The sequence below is a fragment of the Phyllostomus discolor genome, chromosome 4 (genome assembly GCF_004126475.2).
Source record: "Phyllostomus discolor isolate MPI-MPIP mPhyDis1 chromosome 4, mPhyDis1.pri.v3, whole genome shotgun sequence".
Classification (NCBI taxonomy): Eukaryota; Metazoa; Chordata; class Mammalia; order Chiroptera; family Phyllostomidae; genus Phyllostomus; species Phyllostomus discolor.
In genome coordinates this window covers 87,636,345-87,660,994 of record NC_040906.2, presented here as the reverse complement: position 1 = coordinate 87,660,994, position 24,650 = coordinate 87,636,345, and the positions used below count along the sequence as shown (strand labels likewise).

Here is a 24,650-nt window from a genome sequence, read left to right as displayed (position 1 = left end):
TAACTGTAATAGCATAATCAATAAAATATATTTAAAAAATTGTTTTTAATTAAACAGAAAAGAAACTTGGGTTCCGCCCAAGTTTCTTTTGGCTGGGTGGCTCTGTTGGTTGGAATGCTGTCCTATACACCAAAAACTTGGGGGTTTGATTCCCAGTCAGGACACATATCTAGGTTGAGGGTTCCATCCCTGGTTGGGGCGCCAATGGGAGGCAACTGATCAGTGTTTATTGATGTTTCTCTTTCTCTCCCCTCATCCCAAAATCAATATACACATCCTCCAATAAGGATTAAAAAAAAAATAGCTTAGGTTCAAAACATGGTGCTATGGAACCTCAAAAAGTTACCAACTCTTTAAAAGTGCCAGCACTCACCTGGTTGCCTCTCCTGGATTCCCTGGACTCCCTCAAGACATGCTAGCTCCTCTAGGGGTACACGGTCTTGCCACAAAAAGCAGAGGTGGAAACAAATATGAGTCCTGTTGGAGGACTCATGTGTACCATGCAGAAGAGGTACAGTGTGACATAAGCAGCTTCTACCACTGGTCCTTTCTGTACATGGTTTGCAGGAAAAATTTAGATAGCACAACTGTGACAATTCATGACAAGAAGATCTACTGCAAATCTTTCTACAGAATGAAGCATGGACCAAATGGCTACAGTTATGGCCCTGGCCAAGTAGCTCAGTTGGTTAGAGCATCACCCCCAAAATGTCAAGTTTGTGGGTTCCTCCCTGGTCAGGGTACATACAGGCAACAACCAATAAATGCATCCCTAAGTGGAACAAGAAATCAATGTCTCTTTCTTTCTCTAAAATCAATCAATTAAAACAAACATTTTTTTAAAGGCTACAGTTATGGTGAGGGCACTAGCACACTCAACACACACCAGAGTAAGAGGCTTGGCATCAAGCCAAAGTGTTCTACCTCATACACCTACAACAAATCCAAACACTTCTAAATTTGCTCAGAAATACAGAGGTACTGAGAAGTGTTCCAGATGTGGGGATTCCAGGTATACTGCTGAGAAGATCACTAAAGTGGGGAAGCCCTGGCACAAAAACTGCTTCTGATATGCCAAGTGTGGGAAGTCTTGAATCAATAACTCTGAGAAAAAAGGTAAAATGCACTGTAAAAGAATCTATGCAAAAAACTTTGGGCCCAAGGGATGTAGTTATGGCCAAGGACTACCTGGCAGAGTATGGCCCTCCTCCCCTGCTTCATTTCTAGGTAAAAATCAAGTTCTGGAGTATTTGCAAACTTTAGCCTAAGTTAAGTAAGATAGACACAAAAAGACACATACTACATGATTACACTTATATGAGGTGCCTAGAATAGGTAAATTCTTGGAAACAGAAAGTAGAATCTTGTTTACCATGGAAAGGGTGGCAGAGCAGGACTTGTGAGAACAATGTGAGAGTATGCTAGAATGTGGTGGCCAAAGCCTGATCACTCAAGGACTGCCCAGTGAGATGTGGCAGACAGAAACACATGGAACTAACTAAATTCAGTGTCTTAATCCAGTTTTGAAAGAAAGTTATTTTGCTTGGAAATGAGGGAGGTGTCAGGTGCTGAAGTATGCTGATGCCATTTGCAATCAATCCCCAGAAATCTTATTACAGATGAAATATTATAATTGTCCATTAAGAAATTTAAGTGCCTTCCTTACCATAAGCACCCAAAATATGTGTAAAATAAATGGATTACACTGCCCTGGATTTTTCTGAGTAATGGAAGAAAGAAAATTATGAATAGTAAAGTATAGCAAGAGGTATTAAGGAAAGGGAGAATCCCAGGAAAGTAAAATGAGATAACAAAGAATAAGACAGCACCAAGATAAAAATGCTCACTGTAAGGAAGAAAAAGAAAGAAAAACGTTAACTCATTTCTTCTTTTTATTATGATGCTTATGAGTATTGTCTATTAGCAACTAAAGAATTGTATGAAATATCTTTCAACAAATAAAAAGTCTCCTACTAGAAACCAACAGCACACCATACTGAAAACCCTTGCAGTATTCCATCAGTCAGGAATAGAATGGGGTATGGGATATTCTGATTACCATTCTGACATGCCTTAGCCATACAATAAAAATAGAGAAAAAAATAAAGAGATGATGGAACTAAACAATAAGCCATCATTATTTTCAAGTAATAATTGCAAATTACTAAGAAAATCCAAGAGAATCACCTGAAAATTAGAACTGACAAGAGAATAAGTGATCAAATCTTATACAAATATAGAAAAGTGTACACCTTTTCATTACCCCAATCAGAACCAAGAATGGCTTAATGTGAAAAAAATCAAATGCACAAATCCAGCAAAAATAAATAAATAATAATTAGGACTGAACATTAAGACTAGCATAAAGGTAGCTATAAAAGTTTTACTAATGGGCATAAAGAAGGCACAAATAAATGTCACATTCCTAAAGGAGGAAGGCATGAGTAAAAACAAGTAAAAAGGAAACAAACTGGGCAAAAAATATCAGTTAAATGTATAGTGAAAAATTATATACATAATATTTTAAAAATCTACATGTACTTAAGAAAACAATAAATTTTATTAAATGGGCAAAACATATCTGATAGACAACTTATTCTATAACACACCAATAAAAATTAAAAATTGCTTAATCCTATTTATACTCAAAGAATTGCAAATCAAGGTAATGATACACCATTTATATCCTATTAGATTGAGATACGTTATATCAAAGATATCTTTTAAAATAGGGATTTTAAAGGATTCATAATCCCCTACGTTTTTGAAGAGATCCAAGAAACAGACATGAGCTCCTTGCAAGCCTGGTAACTGTAAATGATAACAGCATTTTGGCATGTAATTTGCTATCTACCAAATTTTTAATATGTATAAACTTTGACCCAGCAGTTCATCTCCAGTAATCTACTTCAGAAACATTAACAATACAACAATGGTTACTACAGCATTATTTTGTAAAAGAAACCATTAAAAATAATTCTAAAAATCCATTAATAGGTAATTGGGTAAGTTAGTTATATACTGATCTGTGCCATTTGCATAATTAATAATAATGAATACACAAGCAATAAACAATCAAAAATAAAATTAACAATTCCATTACAGTAACACCAAAAAAAATGCTTATGAGTAAATTTAACATAAAAGAAGTGCAAATCTTGTACACTAAAAACTATACAATACAGTTGAAAGAAGACCTAAAAAGACACTGTTCATGAAACAGAGCACTTAATATTAAGATGGTATTACTCCCTAAATTGATCATTTGCCATCAAAATTCCAGCTTCCTTTTTCTGCAGAAAGTTGAAAAAACTTTTGAAGTAAACAACAACAACCAAAAAAAAAACAGAGCAAGCTGGAGAAGAGTATGTATAGTTTGATCTTATTGTTTTTTGCAAAAACTTACATGCAGTATTTGTGTGCAGGTGTGTTTGTATTATGGTGAACAGGCCTTTAACCTTATCCTTCATACATGTCTGTATTATGGTATTTTCAGAAGCACATGGATTGGGTTGGCAAAAAGTCTGTTTTTTCCATATAATAAAAGACACATTTTTCATTTTCACCAATAACTTTACTGATTTGGATAATTTGAGTATGTCAGCTCTCTCCTGCATGGTAGAACACTGACTGTCCTCAATCAATGTCTTGATTTGATCACTATCCACTTCGACTGGTCTACCCAACCATGGAGCATAGACCAGTGAGAAATCTCCAGCACAAAACTTCACAGACCACTTTTGACACATTCCATCAGTCACAGTACCTTCTCCATATACTGCAATTCTTTTCATTTTAGTTGCATTTTTACCTTTCTTGAAATAACAAAGCAAAATATGCTGAAAGTGTTATGTATTTTCTTTCATCTTCAATATTAAAATGGCTACACAAAATTTCACCAATTTTGGTAAGATATTTTAAATGCATGCTAATATGACAGCTGTCACAATACAATCTAACAAATTATTTCTAATGAAGTTCAAGACAACTAAGAGCTACAAGAGCCATTTTACGGAAAAAAAAAAAAAAAAAAGGAACTTTGTGGCCAAGCCAAAAGTTTTGTAGTTTAAGAAAGTCACAATAAAAAATTGTTTCATATTTTCAATTTTTAACAAATAAATTTAAATTCTATGTGAGGCCTCCTGCTGAGAAGGAATGGAAGCTAGATGATGGGTGCATGTGGATTCATCATAACAGTATCTCCTTTTGCATAGGTTTGAAAATTTTCATAATACAAAGTTAAAGAAAAATGAGAGAGGTGCCTATATCTTTGACCTTTAGGATCCATCTCCCCTAATTACCTAGGAATCAGAGTTAAGACTCATGACAAATGTTCTGGGCAAAAGAGTCCCTCACTGTACAACCTATCCAAAGGCTGCCTTTCCCTGACCCTAAACACTGCAGTGACTAACAAGAGTGTCTTACAGACACTGATCTTGTACAACTCCTGACAAAGAGAAAACTCCAAGACAAAAATAAAACAATAAGACAGGACGGAATTCAAGGTTTCCTTTATGTTAGGGCTTAATGTTACACAAAACGCTCTTGTGTTTTGTGGTTTCTCTCAGGATGAAACAGTTTTCCTCTGACTGTGGTAATAATGTGCTCCTTCCAGTTACAGAATAAAATGGATTTCTCTACTATAGATCCTAATGAAAGAACCTGATGTGCCAACTGCCTTCTCTTCTCTTAGGGCAAAACCCTTTGCTGAACATCTCACAAGAACTGGAACAGGCAGTCTCCCTGCAGAGTTTGACCAAAACTGCCTGCTATTCTGTGCTGAATAAATGTCTGTTGAAGAAGAGGAGCTCTTCCAGGATTGGGGCAGTACTAACTTGCATGGAGCATTCTAGAAATCTGATTCTCCCAACTACATCTCTGATCCCTTTTCCTGTATTCTGCCTTTCACTGATTTATCTAATCATCCAGCAATGAACAAACAACTCCAAAGCCATGTCAAGCTGCAACACAGCAGAGCTGCTCCAACCCAATACCACTGGAGGCCTTTTCCTCCCTCCATAAAAAAAAATAATAAACTGTATAGATTATTAAACAACTCTTCCAACACTTTCAGATAGATATAATTTTGGAAATTTTTCAGGTTTGGAACTATCCCAAACTCTTCAATTATTTACTAGGGGGATCAAACACAAGCATAGAAACACAATAGGTAGGTTTCACTTAAGCTGGGCTTTAGACTTCTGGGTTTTTGCTGTTTTTCAGGATTTTAAGTCCTCTCTTTCAATGATGTGGGCTGCGTACAGGGGATCTAATCCTGCCTTTGTTTGATTCTGTTCTTTTAGTACCTGGAAAGGGAGCCACCAGTCTCTTCTAAGTTTCAGTTCCTTCACTTGTAAAATGACTATCTGATGACTTGTTAGAAGTGTCCACATCATAATAAAAAAAGAGATAGGTGAAAGCAATGTGATTTTATCAAAGTGAGCAAGCAACAGTTTCAAGATGGGGGAGGAAGAATCAGCAGAAATCTCACTTGTGGGTTGAGCCCCTTCTCTTCTATTCTAGAAGTTCATTCATCCTTTTAAACACAATTCACAGTAGCCTTGCCAAAAAATAAAAAATTTTAACATGCCCACACACTTAATGAATTCACTTATGGAAAACAAGCCAACTTGTTCTCCCATGGAAACTTAATGGAAGCTTAAAGGCAGGATAGGAAAATCAAAATGAATTTTTCTGCTCTAATGTCTTCTAACTTCCAGCCTCTTGGAAAACAAAAAAAAAAAGCCCTAGGAACTGGGAATAAATTCTCAGCTCTCGGGAAGCCAGCTTCTTCTGTACTGCCTCCTACATATACCTAATTCTAATTTCAAAATTAAAAAGCAGGTAGGACAACATTTGGGGGATATAAACAGAAAGGGCAGAGATGAAGTTAAAAGTTCATGGTGGAATTACTTCAAATGAGGAACTCACTGCCTGGTCAAAGGCAATGATGAAAAACAAAAGAAAGGAAACTCATCCTTTCCTCTGGAAACACTGCATTAGGACCCACATTCTATTCTAGCTAAGATTATGTCACTTCATCTCTCTAGCCTAGAACGGCATATTCTCATATTATGACCCTACAGTGGTTTGCTTTCTGTAATTAGGACTTCTCACTAACTCAAAACCACTGAAGACTTCTTGAAGGTTCTAAGCAGAAAAGGCCTCAGACATCATCCTGTGCTTAGTTTCCTCAGTCTTTTCTTTGTTAAGATTTATTTATTTTATTTTTAGAGCGGGAAGGGAGGGAGAAAGAGAGAAAGAGAGAAATATGAATGTGCAGTTGCTGGGGGCCGTGGCCTGCAACCCTGCCATGTGCCCTGACTGGGAATTGAACCTGCGATACTTTGGTTTGCAGCCCACACTCAATCCACTGAGCTATGCCAGCCAGGTCTAGTTTCCTCAGTCTTAACAACAGTCTTATCACCTGTATTTATACCCAAGTACGAGGGGCTCCAGAGCCCAGTTCTTTCTATAGCAGTCTGTTCTCTTCCCAAGGGTGGAGAGAAGTAGAAATCAGAGTCCAAAGACATGCCAGTCCTGAGGACAGGAAACCAAGCATACATTTTTATCAGTCTTTCTCCTGACAGCCCATCAAAATGACAGCACAGAAGTACAGAAGCTTATACTTAAAACAACCTAAAGAACTGAGGTGGGGAGACCTCAAGTAGCCATCAGCCAGCTGAAAATTTTTCCCAGACAGAATTTTAGAAGAAAGGGGAAGAAGCTGCAACCCAGAATATGCTCCAAGGGGGCTGCAGTAGAATGAAAGTTCATCCACCTGGGTCCTAAATAAGTTCTGGGCTGCTGTGGACAGTTAGGAGGCAGGAAGGGACTGCAACACTGGGATAAGTAGGAGAATGCAGGTAGACAAGAAGGGTGCTGAGGGACGGCAGACATGCTGTGTTAACGGTGTGAAGGGCAGGGAGAAGCCACCTTCACACATTAGGCTCAATTCTGTGATAACTGTTTACACGTTTGCCTCTCAACACTAGACTATGAGTAAGGTAACCATATATTGTACTTGGTTACCCACACTGGGAACCTTGGATACAAAAGGCTATTAATACCAGGATAACAGGTATAAACTGGGACTGGTATTATGGGCCAGGCAAAGTGGACTTATGGTCTCCCCAGGCATGAGTTCCCCAAAGCGAGAACTGTCTTGACCCTATTAACAAGACCTAATAGGCTCTCAGTAAGTGTTGGCTGAATAACTGATAAGACTGTTTTCTTCAGTAATTCCAAATTTGCCAAAACCAATTTGTGTTATTCCTATCAGGGCCACCTTGTGGAAACTCCAGGAAGCACCTTTGCACTGTATGCAGCAAGTGTATTTCTGTGAAACGAGACACACTTAAAAAAAAAAAAATCTCTATATGACCAAGATCAGAGCAGAATTAAATGGCATAGAGACTAAAAGCACAATTCTAAGGATTAATGAAGCCTGGAGCTGGTTCTTTGAAAAGATGAACAAAAATGACAAGCGTTTAAGCAGACTCATCAAGAAAAAAAGAGAGGACCCAAATAAACACAATCAGAAATGAAAGAGGAGAGATTACAACTGATACCACAGAAATACAAAGGATTGTAAGAAATTACTACAAAGAACTATATGCCAAGAAATTTGAAAACCTAGGTGAAATGGACAAATTTCTAGAAAAATACAATCTTCCAAAACTGAATTAAGAAGAAGCAGAAAGCCTGAACAGACCAATTAACAGGTGAAATTGAAGTAGTAATAAAAATAACTCCTGACACAGAAAAGTCCGGGTCTGGATGGTTTCACCAGAGAATTCTACAAAGCATTTAAGGAAGAGCTAACCCCTATCCTTCACAGACTATTCCAAAAAATCCAGAATGATGGAAGACTCCAAAACTCTTTTTATGAAGCCAGCATCATCCTAATCCCAAAACCAAATACAGACACAGAAAAGAAAGAAACTTCAGGCCAATATCACTGATGAACATAGACACTAAAATCCTCAACAAAATACTGGCAAACCGCATCCAACAATAGATTAAAAAGATCATACACCAGGACCAAGTGAGATTCATCCCACGGACGCAAGGATGGTACAATATTTGCAAATCAATAAACATAATATATCACATAAAACAAAAGCAAAGACAAAAATCCCATGATCATATCAACAGATGCAGAAAAAGCATTTGATAAGGTACAGCACCCATTTATGATGAAAACACTCAGCAAAGTGGGAATAGAGGGAGCATTCCTCAACATAATAAAGGCATCTATGAGACACCTACAAACAACATCATACTCAATGGGCAAAAACTAAAATCTTTCCCACTAAAATCAGGAACAAGGCAAGGTTGTCCACTTTCACCACTTCTATTCAACATAGTATTGGGAATTTTAGCCACAGCAATCAGACAAGAAAAGGATATAAAAGGCATCCAAATCAGAAAGGAGGAAACAAAACTGTCATTGTTTGCAGGTAACATGATTGTATAAATAGAAAATCCTATAGACTCTGCCAAAAAACTGTTCAACCTAATAAACGAATTTGGCAAAACAGCAGATACAAAGTCAATATCCAGAAATCAAAGGCATTTTTATATACCAACAATGAAACATCAGAAGCAGAAATCAGGAGAAAAATCCCATTTGATATATAAACAAGAAAAATAAAGTACCTAGGAATAAACCTAACCAAGCAGGTAAAAGACCCCGTATACAGGAAACTACACAACACTGAAGAAAGAGATCACGGAAGACACAAATGGAAACATATACCGTGTTCATGGATCAGAAGCATTAACATCATCAAAATGCCCATACTACCCAAAGCAATTTACACATTCAATGCAATACCTATTAAAGTACCAATGGCATATTTCACAGATATAGAACAAATACATCAAAAATTTATATGGAACCATAAAAGACCCCGAATACCTGCTGCAATTTTGAGAAAGAAGAGCTAAGTAGGAGGGATCACAGTACCTGATATCAAACTGTATTACAAGGCACTGTAATCAAAACAGCCTGGTACTGGCATAAAAACAGGCACATGGACCAATGGAACAGAACAGAGAGCCCAGAAATAAAGCCAAGTCTCTACAGTCAATTAATTTTCAACAAAGGGGCAGCAGCATAAAGTGGAGTAAAAATAGCTTTTTCAACAAATGGTGTTGGGAGAGCTAGACAGCTACATGCAAAAAAATGAAACTTGAGCACCAACTTACACTATACACAAAAATAAATTCAAGGTGGATAAAAGACTTAAATATAAGCCGTGACACCATTAAAGTCCTAGAGTAGAACACAGGCAGGAAAATCTCAGATATTTCATGCAGCAACATTTTTACTGATATGTCCCCTACAGCAATGGACATAAAGGAAAAAATAAAGAAATGGGATCTCATCAAAATAAAAAGCTTCTTCACAGCTAAAGAAAACAGTATTCAAATAAAAAGAGCCAACCATATGGGAAAACATATTTGCCAATAATATCTCACACAGGGGTTTAATCTCCAAACTATATAAAGAACTTACATGACTCCACTCTAAGAAGACAAGCAACCCAATTAAAAAATGGGCAAAGGACCTGAACAGACACTTCTCCAAGGAGGATATATAGAGGATCCAGAAACATGAAAAGATGCTCAGTATCACTAGCTATCAGAAAGATGCAAATTAAAACCACAATGAGATACCACCTCATACTGGTCAGAATGGCCATCATAAAGAAAGCAATAAACAGTAAGTGTTGGAGAGGTTGTGGAGAAAAGGGGACCCTAGTGCACTGTTGGTGGGATTGCAGACTGGTGCAACCACTATGGAAAACAGTATGGAATTTCCTCAGAAAACTAAAAATGCATCTGCCTTTTGACCCAGCAATTCCACTGCTAGGATTATATCCTAAGAAACCTGAAACACCAATCCAAAAGAACCTATGCACCCCAACGTTCACAGCAGCACAATTTACAATAGCCAAGTGTTGGAAGCAATCTAGATGCCCATCAGTAAATGAATGGATCAAAAAAACTATGGTACATTTACACAATGGAATTCTCTGCAGCAGAAAGAAAGAAGGAGCTCCTACCCTTTGCAACAACATGGATGGAACTGGAAAGCATTATGCTAAGCAAAATAAGCCAGGTGGTGAAAGACAAATACCATATGATCTGACCTTTAATAGGAACCTAATCAACAAAACAAACAAAACAAGCAAAATATAACCAAAGACACTGAAATAAAGAACAGGCTGACAGTGACCAGAGAGGAGAGGGGAGGGAATTCCAGGGTAAAAGCGTTTGTAGAAACAAGTATAAAGGACACACGACAACAACAGGGAGGGGTGGAAAAAGGAGGGAGGTAGGGAGAGCTGGGGGGATGGGCTAGGGTGGGAGTGGGCAGAAAACTTTACTTGAACAACAATTAAAATAAGTTAATTTTTTTTAAAAAGTATCTCTATACCCTGGCTGGTGTGGCTCAGTGGATTGAGCACGGGCTGTGAACCAAAGTGTCGCAGGTTCGATTCCCAGTCAGGGTACATGCCTGGGTTGCAGGCCATGACCCCCAGCAACCGCACATTGATGTTTCTCTCTCTCTCTTTCTCCCTCCCTTCCCTCTCTAAAAATAAATAAATAAAATCTTAAAAAAAAAAAGTATCTCTATAAAATCTTCAAAATGAAACTCACGTACATCCACAGTCAACCAAAGCTTTGCCCTAAAGCCAGTCCTCCACTGAACCTGCTGTGGCCTTCCATATGTACTCTTATCCTTGGCTGGGAAAGCTGCACAGAGAGTCCTGTGCAGGAGCTGGACAGCTGATGCCCCAGGCCCCAGCCGAGAGCCTTTTTCAGGAGGGCAGCCCCACCTCTGGCCATTCTGTGGCTTAGTAACCACACACAAAGATCATCAGTCATGACAAGCAGATCAGCACGCTCTAGTCTAGACGTTTACAGCAATACTGAGATTCATAATACACACAAAAAAAGGGTAAAGATACTAAATATGTTCCAAGTCCTTTCCCCTGTAGGATCAATTTGTTATCCATAAGGTACAAGGAGCCCTGGGATCTGTTTCTCTTCTGAGGAGAACACGCCCAGAAAACGAAAGTAAAGATTTCCTACAGGAATGTTTCAGAAAACACCAAAAACAAGCTTGTGGGAGGAGTTAGCACTGGGCTCCCAGACCTTCACTTCTCTTGAGATTAACAGCTTTGAGTCCTATTAATGGATCTCCAGCACCCTTCTTATATTTCACTAATTTAATTCAAGCTACCAAAAAATTCTAATGAGACCAGCCCATAAGCTGTTGAGGTGCCTCTGAACAACAGTTTCAAGCTACTTCCACAATGGGGGTTGTGACACTAAGAAGAGAAATGGAGAGGAAACCAGTGGAATCTCTGACCAGACCTCAAAATGCCTTGCATTTTCTGGGTCCCATTATCAGAACACATGCTATGGATATAATATGAATTCTTATTTTTATAAATCCTGGAATTATTTTATGAACAATACAATTATATTGCACTGTAGCATGTTGTATGTTGCACTATACTTTGTGTTAAAAGTACTAGTTAACTGTATGTAAACATTATAATGGAAATGATTTGGACCTTTCTTTCTGAAAGGCTGTTTGCCAGTAGATGGGGAGCTGATGAGGTATCTTTACAAGCATACAGTAATTCCTCCAGTGTCTGCAGGTAGAACTTCCTTAGGTGAGGAAGATTCAAAGTTCCAAAATAATAGGTATTATAGATAAATAAAATCCATTTATTTTATTGTGAATTTACTGTGTGCAAAGCACAAGCTCATGTCTTAAATTACTCTCAGGTGCCACTATTAGTTTTGGTAGTATCTACAATCCAATGCCAAATTATTACTCAACTTCCCGTAACATTCCAATAGCTCACTATAATAACTTCCTTACCTCTTACCTCACTGAACTATTTCCTAGTAATGCCTATTCAACCCAATCAGCTTAGACACCACTATACTTTTTTAACTTTCCAAAGTACAACCTGGAACATCCTAAGAACGTAATCAAAATCTTCAGTGCTTCCTCACAGTGTTTAAAAACAGCCTTGGCATGTCATTCATACCCTCCAAGGCCCAGCATCAATCTATCTTTCTAGGAAGCAGAATTCAGAGGAAAGTACTGGGTTCTGAAGCCAGAGAACCCAGTTCCAGATGCCAGCTCTACCACTTATCTTTCCTCTGTAACAGTAACTAACAAGATGATTGTGAGGATTAAGTGAAATAATTTGCCTAAAAGTACAGGCCCACTACAGGCCCATAGTACAGGCCCACTACATAGCACTGTTCAATAAACATTAGCTATTTTCATTGTACCCAGCTACCTTTTCACTGAACAAATATTCGAATACTACTATGGATCAGGCCCTCTTTCCAAGTGCTTGCCTGAAACAGAAAACCAAAGTCTTGCCTTCCTGGGTCTTCTACGTGGGGAGGATATGGGGAAGATAGTGTACCTCAGCCTGCTCCAGCAATACAACAGCTTTGCTCAGGCACCATTTCCATCACTTCTACCTGCCAAAATCCTGCCAATCTTTTAAAATCCAGCTCCCAGGTCCACCACATCCAAGAAACTAGTCTCCTCCCACAGAAGGAGTTAAGCACTCCTTTTCTTGGACTTAAGCACTCCATTTGCATCTCTCTTAACTGGTGGTGAGTGGTAGCATAAAATACAAGGTCCTCACATGCAAACTACATCTACTCTGTTATAATCACATGTTTTCTCCTCAACAACTGGCAAATCTTCTAAAAAAATTTGTGAAATGGGCAAATGAACCTCTAACCTAATTATCTTATCTATCATTGTCCTATAATTAAGCCAAGGAACCTAAACAGAAATAAATATGGACTATAAAAAGGTACTAGGAAAGAAAAAAAATAGAGCCCCATACAATTGTGAACACATCAATGATTTATCTTGGCTAAAAGTTACGTTGTCTCGTTGTATGACTACCTTAGAGTTCTTAGGTGGGGTTGGTAAACTGGTCAAGTTTCAGTAGACTGGTGAACTTCTGAGACTTGCACACTTTTATACCAGTGAAACAAAACAGAGACAAGGAAGGCCTTCCTTTTCTTAGTATTAAATTTGCACTAAAAGCCACGAGGGAAAAAGGCCCAGTACAGAACAAAAGGACGTATCCAGAAGACTTCATACTGATATAGAACGTGATCTCAGGCTGGTGGCCAAATCATGAAGCCCAGCCTGACAGTTCAAGTATTGTCTCTGCCCAGTAGGTCAGGAAGTCCCCAATTCCCTCTCCCTTATGGAACCCTGGGGGCACTCATGACCAATGCAACAAAGTAAGTAACTTTCACATCCTCCAGGACCACTCACTGGAACAGTCCAATCAGATGACAGATAACCCTTAGAAATCTCAAACTGTCTTGATTGCATATAAAGAACATGTTGTATTCTAGACAGGGAGAAGCACAAGTGACTTTTTTTTAATAACCACAACACAACTTTAGCAAGTCATGCCCCCAGCACTAAGCAAGTCATAACCTTATAGCTGAAAGAAAGGCTGAGACTATGTGGTCTTTCCAGATATTTGAGGACTGATTCAAAATGTTCGAACATTCCACTCAGTTAATGGAAATCTTCTAAAATACACTAGACATTTCTATTAGAGAGAATATTCTAGAATTTAGCCTTTCTTTGTGTCTCAGAGTCATCATTACATAGTCACTGAGCTGAAGTCCAAGAGTTCCTTTCCATGGGCCTATAACGCTAGTGTGGACTCTGAGAAAAAAAGATACCTACTAAAAATGGTTCCTGGTGCCTAACTGGGCTCAAAGCTTTAAAACAGGGACTTGCAGCCATTTCTACACTGCGGTCTCTCACACGAGTTGCACTTCAGGGAGAAGTCTGCACTGAACTGCCTGCCTACATGTGTTTCTGCCATCTGAGACAGCCATTTGAAGGGATTCTTGGAATCCTATTTCAATCAAAAGGACTAAGGCTTTTCCCCCTTTCAATCAGAGCTGTGCAGCTCCAACCAACCAAAGTGGCCTATTCTAATCAATTAGGACAGTGCCTTTCCTATCAATCAAACTGTGAAGATTTGGAGCCCTCATTTGCATAAGAACAGACTAATCAGGGACAAGGGGCAGGGACTTCTGTTTATATAAGCCAGCTCCCCACTGTCTCTGAAAGTACACTTTCCACCAAAAACTTAAGACTGTTTTTCTGCCAGAGCAGGGTAAAGTGGACCTGCACAGGCCAGAACAGACTGGCACAGAACAGAGCTGACTAGAGCAGAGCTGTATAGCCAGAGAGGGGCCTGGACCCAGAGCCACCAGGCCCCAAAGCTGCCTCACAACAGTGCTGATGCTTGGCACTGAATAAAGTTTCCTTCTTCACCACTCCCCAAACTGGGGATTCCTGTTGGTGTTGAATTGGCACCAAACAACCACTGGTTGATACTAGCAGCAAATCAAAGGAAGCCTCCTGTAATTTGCAGGCCCTTGACTGCCATCTCCTGCCTTCAACTGCTGCTAGACATTAGAGGAGACAAACTCTTCCCACAAGTTCTAGTTTGGCAGTGTTTGGAGTGGAAGATTGGATAAGGTAACCTCAAGCTATCCTGTACTGGTGTCATATATCCTTTAAGCCACAGAGTAAATGCTTTGTCTCAGGAAAGCAACGTACCTTCCAGAGACATAACTGTCCAACCCCTCATGCTCACTTACTCAAAAAATATTTATTGAGTGTCCCAAGCACTATTTTAAGCAATGGAGATTTGTAGCTAAACAAGACAAGTAAGGGCTCTCCTATCAGGAAACATTTAAGTGGGAGAAATTTCAGACAGGGATAAAGTAACTGGCCGAGGGCAGACTGCTCAGCTAGGGAGGGTCAGGGAAGGCTTCTGAAAATGTGAGATTTGAGCTGAGACCTGAATAGTAAGATGTAGCTCACAACACAAAGAACTCGGAGAAAGTCGGCCAGCCATTAGAAAGCAAGATCTAGAGACAAAATGGCCAGAGTGGCTAGAGCATTGTAAAAAAGCAACAGGAGTGGGAAGAATGCCAAGAAACCATAAGCACAAGGTCATTTACACAATAAGGCAGTTTTTTGTTTTGTTCTAAGACACTGTGAGGGCTAGCCTGAGAAGTGACAGAATCCAAGGTACAACTTTCAAAGATTATTCTGAATGCTGCATGCAGTAGAGGCTCATCATGGCCAATCTTGTTTTTAAGCTGTGATGTCATGACAATTTTAAATCGATGTCATGACAATACTGCACAGCAGTTAAGAGTACAGATTCTGGACCTACACCTAGCCACTCACTAGCTATGTAACTTTGGGCAAATTATTTCCTTTGTATACCTCATCTGTAAAATGGAGATAAATTTGAATATCTCATTGTTATTTTAGTTTGTTATAAGTGCAAAAGGAAAAAAAAGTATGCAAAAATCTAAAAGTCTCTAATTTTCTCTTGGCTAGGAAAGGTGTTCCTTCTCTAAATGAAAAATAGCTCTGTGGCTACAAATATCCATACTGAACATTTGAACATGGTAGATTTCCACATACCTGGTCGTTCATTTTTTTTAACAACTGCAAATAGAATCTAATGAACTCTTCAAGATCCACAGGTCTTCCAGTCTGCCAGGCATCCAGTCCCAAAGCTACATAGTTTTCGGTACAATCAAGAAGCCCAGCTTCCCCCTTCAAAGTGGGATGGCATAAGAATGTATCCTTATTTCTTTTACCATGTTAATACTACATTTTATATTTCTAGATTTCCTTCACTGAGACCCTACATAACGTGATTTTTCTATTTGGAATTTTCTGGGAACAAATCAAAATTTTAAATCAAATTCTTAAATTACTAACAAAGGTTAGGAAGAATGCCAAGGCATTCATCCAACCAGAACTGATTTTCCAAATTTATTGGATAGGAAGGAAACAAGGACTAGTCCTAGCTGATTTCTGGGTATCTTCTCCCAATACCTACCCCTGCTCACTTGACCTTAATGAGAGATAAAAGTCACCTACCCATGGCATTTAGAATCCTCTTGCCTTACAGAGACCACTTCTATAAATTCATCCCACAACTAGTCCCTCTCATAAAACTAGACTGTACTAGGATATAACTATAATAGAGGAAATTGTCACACTGATGTTTTTAAATGACTAGGCAGATTGAAAAAAAAACAAAAATAAAGAAAAAGCCTTCTCAAATAGAGAATACTTATTACACAGTTGCATATAACTAAATTTAATAAGCAGTTATTATATGGTGAGTATAAGCAAGGGTTTCAGACACAGAAAGATAAAATGTGGCCCTCACCTGTTACATCACTGACAATATGGCTGACATATGCAAAAGAGCACAATATAAGGCAACACACTGTCTGGCAACAGTGAAGTGTGGTCTAAGTGCTATGCGAACATCAACCATTGAACAAGTACCCTCAACTGAGAAAAAAACCACCACAGGCTTTACAGAAGCCACAGTATTTAAGCTAAACCTCCAATTATGTAAAGTTTTAAAAAGCCAAGAAGTGGTTCATACAGAGCTGAGGTAGGAGGGAGGGAGGATACCAAATCAGCATAGCTACAGTGTGGAGGAAATGTTGTGGGAAAAGGGCGAAAAATGACATGTTTGAGACAAATATATTAGAGAGCTTTGAAAATCATACTCAGTTGTTCAAGCTTCCTTCTGCAGGCAGCAAAAAACTCAAGACTCCCGAGCAGGGTGCACAAAACAAATACAGGGTTTGGAGGCCTTACTTAACCTGGAGAGGGAAACCAATCAGAAAGCTACTTCAACAGGCTAAGGAAGAGTAAACTGATGTTTTCTTCCTTTGTTAAAGAAAATGAAAAGTTTGAAAAGATACTTTAGATAAAATAATTGGTGACATATTCTTTCCTTTCTGTTATTTTCAAGTAGGCACATATTTAAAAAAATGGCAAGGAAGGGGGGTGGAGATGGATTCTAAAAGGATTATTTAAGAAAAAATATTAAAACTTATTTACAACTGAATTATGTTTGTTGGGGGAGAAGGGCATTTGAGACACAGTAGTTAAAAATTAACCCCAGATTCTACAGGTAGTGTCTGATCTTGTCTCAAACCCAAACAGGAACATAGGAAGAAAGGAAGCAATATTCTAGGTTCATCCCCCACCTTCTTCCAATCAATTACAAGAGGAAAAGGAAAACCAAAGATGTTAAATCTAATACAGATTCCACTAACCCAGAGCCTCACAGTGCTCATGAAAATATGGTTTTCTAAGCTAAGGACTAATATAAACAAAGGAACATGTAAACAAAGTTGACAATGGGATATGGTTATCATTTTTCAAGTATATTTAAAGTCGTTTTTGAAGTATTCTTGACATGCCAAAAATATAAATGCTAATAAATTAGTTCTCTATTTTTTATCATTCATCTGTTAAATAAAGTTATTGCACTATATGCCCAAAATTATCATGGTCTGTATTACTACAGTCACTAGAATTAAAAATGAAAATATCAGATTTCTTCTTAATCTGTAAATTAATTCTCTCACCCAATCACCACAAATCTGAAATGCTGACTTAGGAAAACTTCAGATCAAAAGCCAGTGGACGTACATAAATAAATACAAATAAAACTGTATAAACCTGAGTAAGACTGTTGACTTGGATCAATATCAATATCCTGGTTATGCTATTTCACCACAGTCTGGCAAAATGTAACCATCTGCGGAAAACTGGGTGTTTATATAAGGGTCCCTCTGTATTATTTCTTACATGAATTCATAAGTACCTCAATTTTTTAAGTGGCTGAATTCTTAAAACATACACAATGGACAGCTCTGTCCTGTGAAACCCTATTTACTTTGGCCACACAACAGGCTAACAACAAAATGGAAAGCTTCATAGGTTAAAACAAAGAAACGTATCAGATTCTAAGTCTCATGTGACCACAAAGTAAAAGGGAGAAAATAACAGAAAGACAATGAACAGAAAGACTCCTCTATCTCCAGCTTTACATATAGTCCTGGAAGTAGATAGGTAAGGCCAGTATCATTACTGCTTGCCACTGGAAGCAAAGGCTCAGGGGTAAAGTCATCTGTCCAAGTCTCTGCACCAGAGTGGAGCTGAGCAAAATCAAGTGTTCACAACCCTGTGTAAAAAAGCCAAAGGAAATCTAATTTCCTACTACAAAGGAAGATTGGTTGGTGGGGGCTGGGGGTGTAAAGCATAGGAAGGTAGAGGGTTAAATGCACCCAAAGTAATATTATTCAAGCAACATCATCTCAGCGACAAGATAAATAAACCAAGTTCATGACCTATTAAGAAGCTTTGTGTTAGGAAGAGACACACAGTTAAAACCCTGCCCAACATCAGAGGGTGCAAATTCCCACCAATAACTGAAAAATGACTGATGATGCTAAAAACATAAAATGGACCAAGGCAAACCCCTGGATCCAGCCCTGACAACCAAGTCTCTGCAATAGCAAGATATTATGCAATCTGGCTTTCTTATATTATTTTCATTTGTCTACTAAAAATGTCAATGGTGTGCCAATAAGGCCCTGCCTGGTGTGGCTCAGTGGACTGAGTGCTGGACTGTGAACCGTGGTTGTCGGTTCCATTCCCAGTCAGGGCACATTCCTGGGTTGTAGGTCAGGTCCCCAGTAGGGGTCGCCTGAGGGGCAACCACACACTGCCGTTTCTCTCCCTCTTTCTCCCTCCTTTCCCGAGTCTAAAAATAAAAAATGAAAGAACCTTTTTTTTTAAGACATGGGCAATAAGCTTTTTTTTTTAAAGATTTTTATTTATTTATTCCCAGAGAGGGAAGAGAAGGAGAAAGAATGAGAGAGAGAAACATCAATGTGCAGTTGCTGGGGGCCGTGGCCTGCAACCCAGGCATGTGCCCTGACTGGGAATTGAACCTGTGACACTTTGGTTCGCAGTCCGCGCTCAATCCACTGAGCTACGCCAGCCAGGGCTGAAAGAATCTTTTTAAAAAGTGTCATAGACTACCATGGGCAGGAAAGGTTAGGGGTATTTTCATTTTATTAGACAGATTTTATTGAGCAACAACTATGTGCCAAGGCATTAAGGAAGGTGTTACAGGTAAAACTACCTGTATTTTGCTGTGTATAATGCACACTTTTTGACCCAAATTTTTGAGGGGAAAATACAGATGCATATTATACATGAGTAGTACCCAAAATACCTTGTATATATTCTTGTGTTTTGTAATTATTCATTATATAAAATTTCTTGTACCATAGCATGTTCACAAGTAAATGCTAAAATTCCTTTATAATACAAAAAAACATGTATCTGTGTATAAATAAATAATTGAATTTAAAAATTAAAACAAAAGGAGAAAAAAGACTTCTGGCCAAGATGGAGTTATAGGTAGACACTTTGTGCCTCGTAGCACAACCAAAATAAGGTCAGCAACAATTTAGAAACAAGATAACAACCAGATCTGACAGAAAATTGATTTGAATGGAAGTCGGACAACCAGGAAAATAGGTGTGTTCATCCAGACCGGTAGGAGGGGCGTAATTGGGCAGCCAGGCATGGTTGCGGCGCAGAGACCATTGGGACCGGGTGCATAAAGCATCCACACGCAAGACCGCAGCAGGTGGACCCTGAGTGCACAAGAAACAGCTGGCAGATCCCAGACAAGGGGTGGCAAACAGCAGACCTTGAGAGGCAGCAATTGTGAAGCAAGGCACTTCGCGCAACCCAGGATCACAACACTGGGAAACAGAGCCTTGGGGCACTGATTGAAGACACCTGTGGGGATTGAGGAGCAGGCAGGGACTCCCAGCCTCTCAGGAGGGGTCCTTGGAGGGTCCCACAGTGTGCACAAGCCCACCTACACGGGAACTGACACCAGAGGGGCCCAGTTAGCTCGGGGGAAGCAGCAGAAGGGACTCAAGTCCCACGGAGAGCAGAGTAAGCGCCATTGTTCCCTCTCGGACCCCGCACTCACATACAACATCACAACCCAGCGACTGGAATACCCTGCCCTAGTGAACACCTAAGGCTCTGCCCCTCATACGTAACAGGCACAACCAGACCAAAGGAAAAAAAAAAAAAAAAAGATGGCTCAAACAGAATTAAAAGCCCCAAAAGCTAGTTTTTTTAAGTGACCGAGAGATAGCCAACCTATCAGATGCACAGTTTAAAGCACTGGTGATCAGGATGCTCACAGAATTGGTTGATTTGGTCACAAACAAATGCAGGCTATGATAAGAGAAATGAAGGAAAATACACAGGGAACCAATAGTGATGGGAAGGAAACTGGGACTCAAATCAATGGCGTGGACCAGAAGGAAGAAAGAAACATACAACCAGGAAAGAATGAAGAAATAAGAATTCAAAAAAATTAGAAACTTAGGAACCTCCAGAACATCTTTAAACGTTCCAACATCCAAATTATAGGGGTACCAGAAGGAAAAGAGGAAGAACAACAAGTGGAAAACTTATTTGAACAAATAATAAAGGAGAATTTCCCCAATCTGGCACAGGAAATAGACTTCCAGGAAGTCCAGGAAGCTCAGAGAGTCCCAAAGAAGTTGGACCCAAGGAGGAACACACCAAGGCACATCACAATTACATTAGCCAAGGTAAAAATGAAGGAGAGAATCCTAGAAGCAGCAAGACAAAAGGAGAGAGTTACCTACAAAGGAGTTCCCATCAGGCCGTCAGCTGATTTCTCAAAAGAGACCTTACAGGCAAGAAGGGGCTGGAAAGAAGTATTCTAAGTCAGGAAAGGCAAGGACCTACATCCCAGATTGCTCTATCCAGCAAAGCTTTCACTTAGAATGAAAGGGCAGATAAAGTACTTCTCAGATAAGGTCAAGTTAAAAGAGTTCATCATCACCAAGCCCTTATTTTATGAAATGTTAAAGGGACTTATCTAAGAAAAAGAAGGTAAAAAAACATGTATAGTAAAATGACAGTAAACCTACAATTATTAACAACCACACCTAAAACAAAAGCAAAAAGAAACTAAGCAAACAACTAGAACAGGAACAGAAACTCAGAAATGGAGATCACATGGAGGGTTAGCAACAGGGGAGTGGGAGGAGGAGAGAGGGGGAAAAGGTACAGAGAATAAGTAGCATAGATGGTAGGTAGAAAATAGACAGGAGGAGGGCAAGAACAGTATGGGAAATGTGGAAGCTAAAGAACTTATGACACATGGACATGAACTAAAGGGGGGGAATGTGGGTGGGAAAGGGTGTCCAGGGTGGAGGGGAATGAAGGGGGGAAATGGGACAACTGTAATAGCATAATTAATAAAATATGTTAAAAATAATAACAAAAATTGTGGGAAAAAAAGAAGGAAAAAAAGTACTTTCTTATTCCTGAGGGATGACTGAAGAATATTCTTCCCACAGCCCACTGGCTGGAAGCTTAGGCTGAGTAGGAATTGCTGTCCTGTGGAGACACCTCTGGTCACACCAATCACCAGTCCTGGGTGACCCTCAGGTGACCCTGGGTGACCCTGGGTGAACACCCAGGATTGAGTGTTTTTAATAAGATTGAATATACAGGACATGGACAAAAACTAGGCGGGGGTGGTAATGGGAGGGAAGTTGGTGGGCTGGAATGGGAATAAAAGGCAGAAAACTGTACTTGAACAATGATTAAAATAAAATTTTAAAAAAGACTGAAAAAAAAAAAACGAAATATTTTTTTCCTGAAAGTTTGGGCCAAAAATGTGGGTGCGCATTATACACAGGAGCGCTTTGTACGTGGCAAAATACAGTACTTTAAAAAGAAAAAAGGTGCACATGGTCTCAGAAAGACAGACACCAGGGAAAGCTTTGAAGGCATATATAGTAGGCATCAATTCTAGTCCAAAGTTGAAGAAATAAGATTTGATGAACGATGAAAACTTGTACATAATGTAAGCAATGAGAAACTCAGTTCTTATACACACACATACACACACACACACACAGATTACTAATTAGGCTGTAAATACAGAAAATTAGCTCTAAAACCTAAAACTTTGACTACCCCATGCAAGAGAAAAGGAGAAATGACAGAAAAGAACAATGCAACCGTGTGGAGCCACATACTCTATCCACTTTAAACTGCATGACTCAATGTATGATTTGAGGTTATCATTTGCCTTATCTATAAAAATAATCTGGGTGTGGTCAAATTCTACCATTACTTTTACTTGTATTTGATATGGGACACAGGAAAGAAAGCCATAGTAAGACTGGACTCCAAAGTGCACCAAAAAGTCAGCTACCAAGAAGTCACTAATAACTCTTGGAAAACCATTGAGAAAACTACTAGGGTTTTAAAAAGAGAATGGAGCCTTCCTAAAGTTCCCAAGAGCACTTCTCAACTGAGTATTTTGTTTTATGTTAGGGTGGGGGATGGGATGCAGTACCTCTAGCAGGGATAGATCTGGGTTGTAAGACTCCAAAAACAAAACCTGTCCCTGTCCTTGCCTTACACAAACAGGAAACTGCAATACAGTGTAAAACCAGATCCAAGGACTTCCTTGCTTTCAAGCCTGACAAGATGCCCCAGGCTCACCCTGGACAATTCCTGCCTAGACCTGGAATCAGCCATTTCTATTTCTCTAAGGTACTTTAATTCCTTTTACTGGGAAAGATAACTTTCAAGTTCAGCGTGTGCCCTTTTGATGACTTAAGAGGGCTCCCAGTAGAAGAAGATGCTCAAATGTAATGGGCTGAACACATGAGTATGTTTAAATTCATTACTTACATTAGTACTAAAAGGATACTCTATGGTTATCTTTGGAGGCTGGTCAGCACCAAAATATGTTCTGAAACTTCATTAATCAAAGGAGAGAATAAAGCACTCAAATTGTGTTTCCTATGCATAACCTATTTCAGAGAAACCAAATAGTTGATAAGGCAAAGTTCTCTATAGAAGAATCACAGCTAATAAATAATGAAAGGAAATGACAGAATTAAAAAACTGTCCTACTGCTATCTAATGAAAACCTAAGCAACAATCATCAACTGCTACTAAAACTATTAAGTGAAAGGTTGGATGGGAAAACATATGACAAAGGGACTGGTGACAACAGCTGAATCCACAGATCAGCATTAGCATCACCAAAAATAGGACTACCAGACAGTATGAGTCTGCTAATGTGATGCAAGTGCATAAACACACTAACACTCAAGAAGCATTTGTTACAAAAAGAAAGACTGAAGCTAATCAAGCCTCTAGACTCAGATCTAACTACCAGCTTTCCAGACACACAATGATACAAAAAAAGTTCAATCAGTTAAATCTAGAATGAGGAAGATTCTACATTACAAATGATATAACTTCTTCAACAAATAAATTATATTTAAAAAGGTGGATAGGGAAGAAACTGTTAACAATTTTAATAGCAACAACAAAAAAGTAAAGTGACATCATTTGGATCCAGAGTCAAAAAAATCAACTATAGAGATATTTTCTAAACGACTGAGGATAATTGAACATAGAGTAGTTATCAGATGATTTTAATTTTGGGTAATTTTGTTGGGTGTGATTGTGGTTATTTTTTAAAGTCCTTAATTATTCAAGACACAGTTGAAATATTCACAGGTAAATGATAATGATGTGTGGAATGTATTTTAAAACACTGCAGGGGAAAAATGTGGAGAACAGACAGATGAAACAACAATGGCAATTATGTCCTGACCAATGTGGCACAGCTGGCTGGTCACTGTCCAGCAAAGTGTAAGGTCACCAGTTTGATTCCCTGTCAGGGTACATGCCTGGGTTAGAGGTTCAGTCCCCAGTCAAGGCATGTACAAGAGGGAACTGATAGATGCTTCTCTCTCACATCGATGTTTCTCTTCCTTTTACCTTCCCTTCTCTCTAAAAATAAACAAATAAAACCTTAAAAAATAATAAAATAAAAAATCTTTATTAAAAATAAAAGAATGGCAAGATGCTAATAACTGAGGTTGGATGATGGTTGTGTGGAGCTTCACTGTTTCATTCTCTTTTCTTTTATGCATATTTGAGAAAATCCATGACAAAGGTTAGAAAAAAGATACAACCTATGCACAGATAATCATCACAACATTATTTAAATGGTGAAAATGTACAAACAAACTAAATCTCTACCAACAGGAAACATCAGGTAAATCATAACATACATAAAAAGAAATGACAATATTTTAATATGCAAAAAAACTCCACTAACTTTGTATATCGAGTAAAACAAACAACAGGCTGTAGAATATAGGATAGCACACTCGGTGCAATTCTAATGTGCACAATTCTAGTGTGCAAAGGGACATGCCCAGAAAGATGGGCACCAAGGTGTGGGCATCTCTGGGTAGTCACATAGTAAGCAAGTTACTTTCATCACTGACTGTTGGGAACTTAAAAAGGCTTTCATTCAAATAATTTTATAAGGAGGAGAGGGTGGTATTTATTTTGTTTTCCAAATTTAAAAAGGAGTTGACAATACAATTCTTATGGTGACTAAGTAGCAAAAATATTGAAAGCAATTATCACAAGATCTAGCATATAACTAGACATTAAAAACATGTTAAAACTCTTTTTATGTTTTTTTACGGCATTTGCAAACCATAATAAAGCAATTGCTTCTTTACAAACAAACAAAAAAAAAACAAGCCCTGGACAGTGTGGCTCAGTTGGTTGGGCATCTTCCCACAAA

General features: G+C 38.7%; 1 protein-coding gene and 1 long non-coding RNA gene across 43 annotated transcripts in view; one reads left to right on the top strand and one right to left on the bottom strand.

Moving 5' to 3' along the window:
• The window catches only part of CLASP1 (cytoplasmic linker associated protein 1), a 291,646-nt gene that overhangs the window by 212,655 nt on the left and 54,341 nt on the right, over positions 1–24,650 (bottom strand). The gene's annotated exons all lie outside the window — the stretch shown is intronic.
• On the top strand, positions 7,752–23,398 carry LOC118500129. Its single transcript, XR_004902659.1, has 3 exons — positions 7,752–7,767; positions 9,279–9,285; positions 23,225–23,398. It is a non-coding gene; the product is annotated as an uncharacterized LOC118500129 (long non-coding RNA).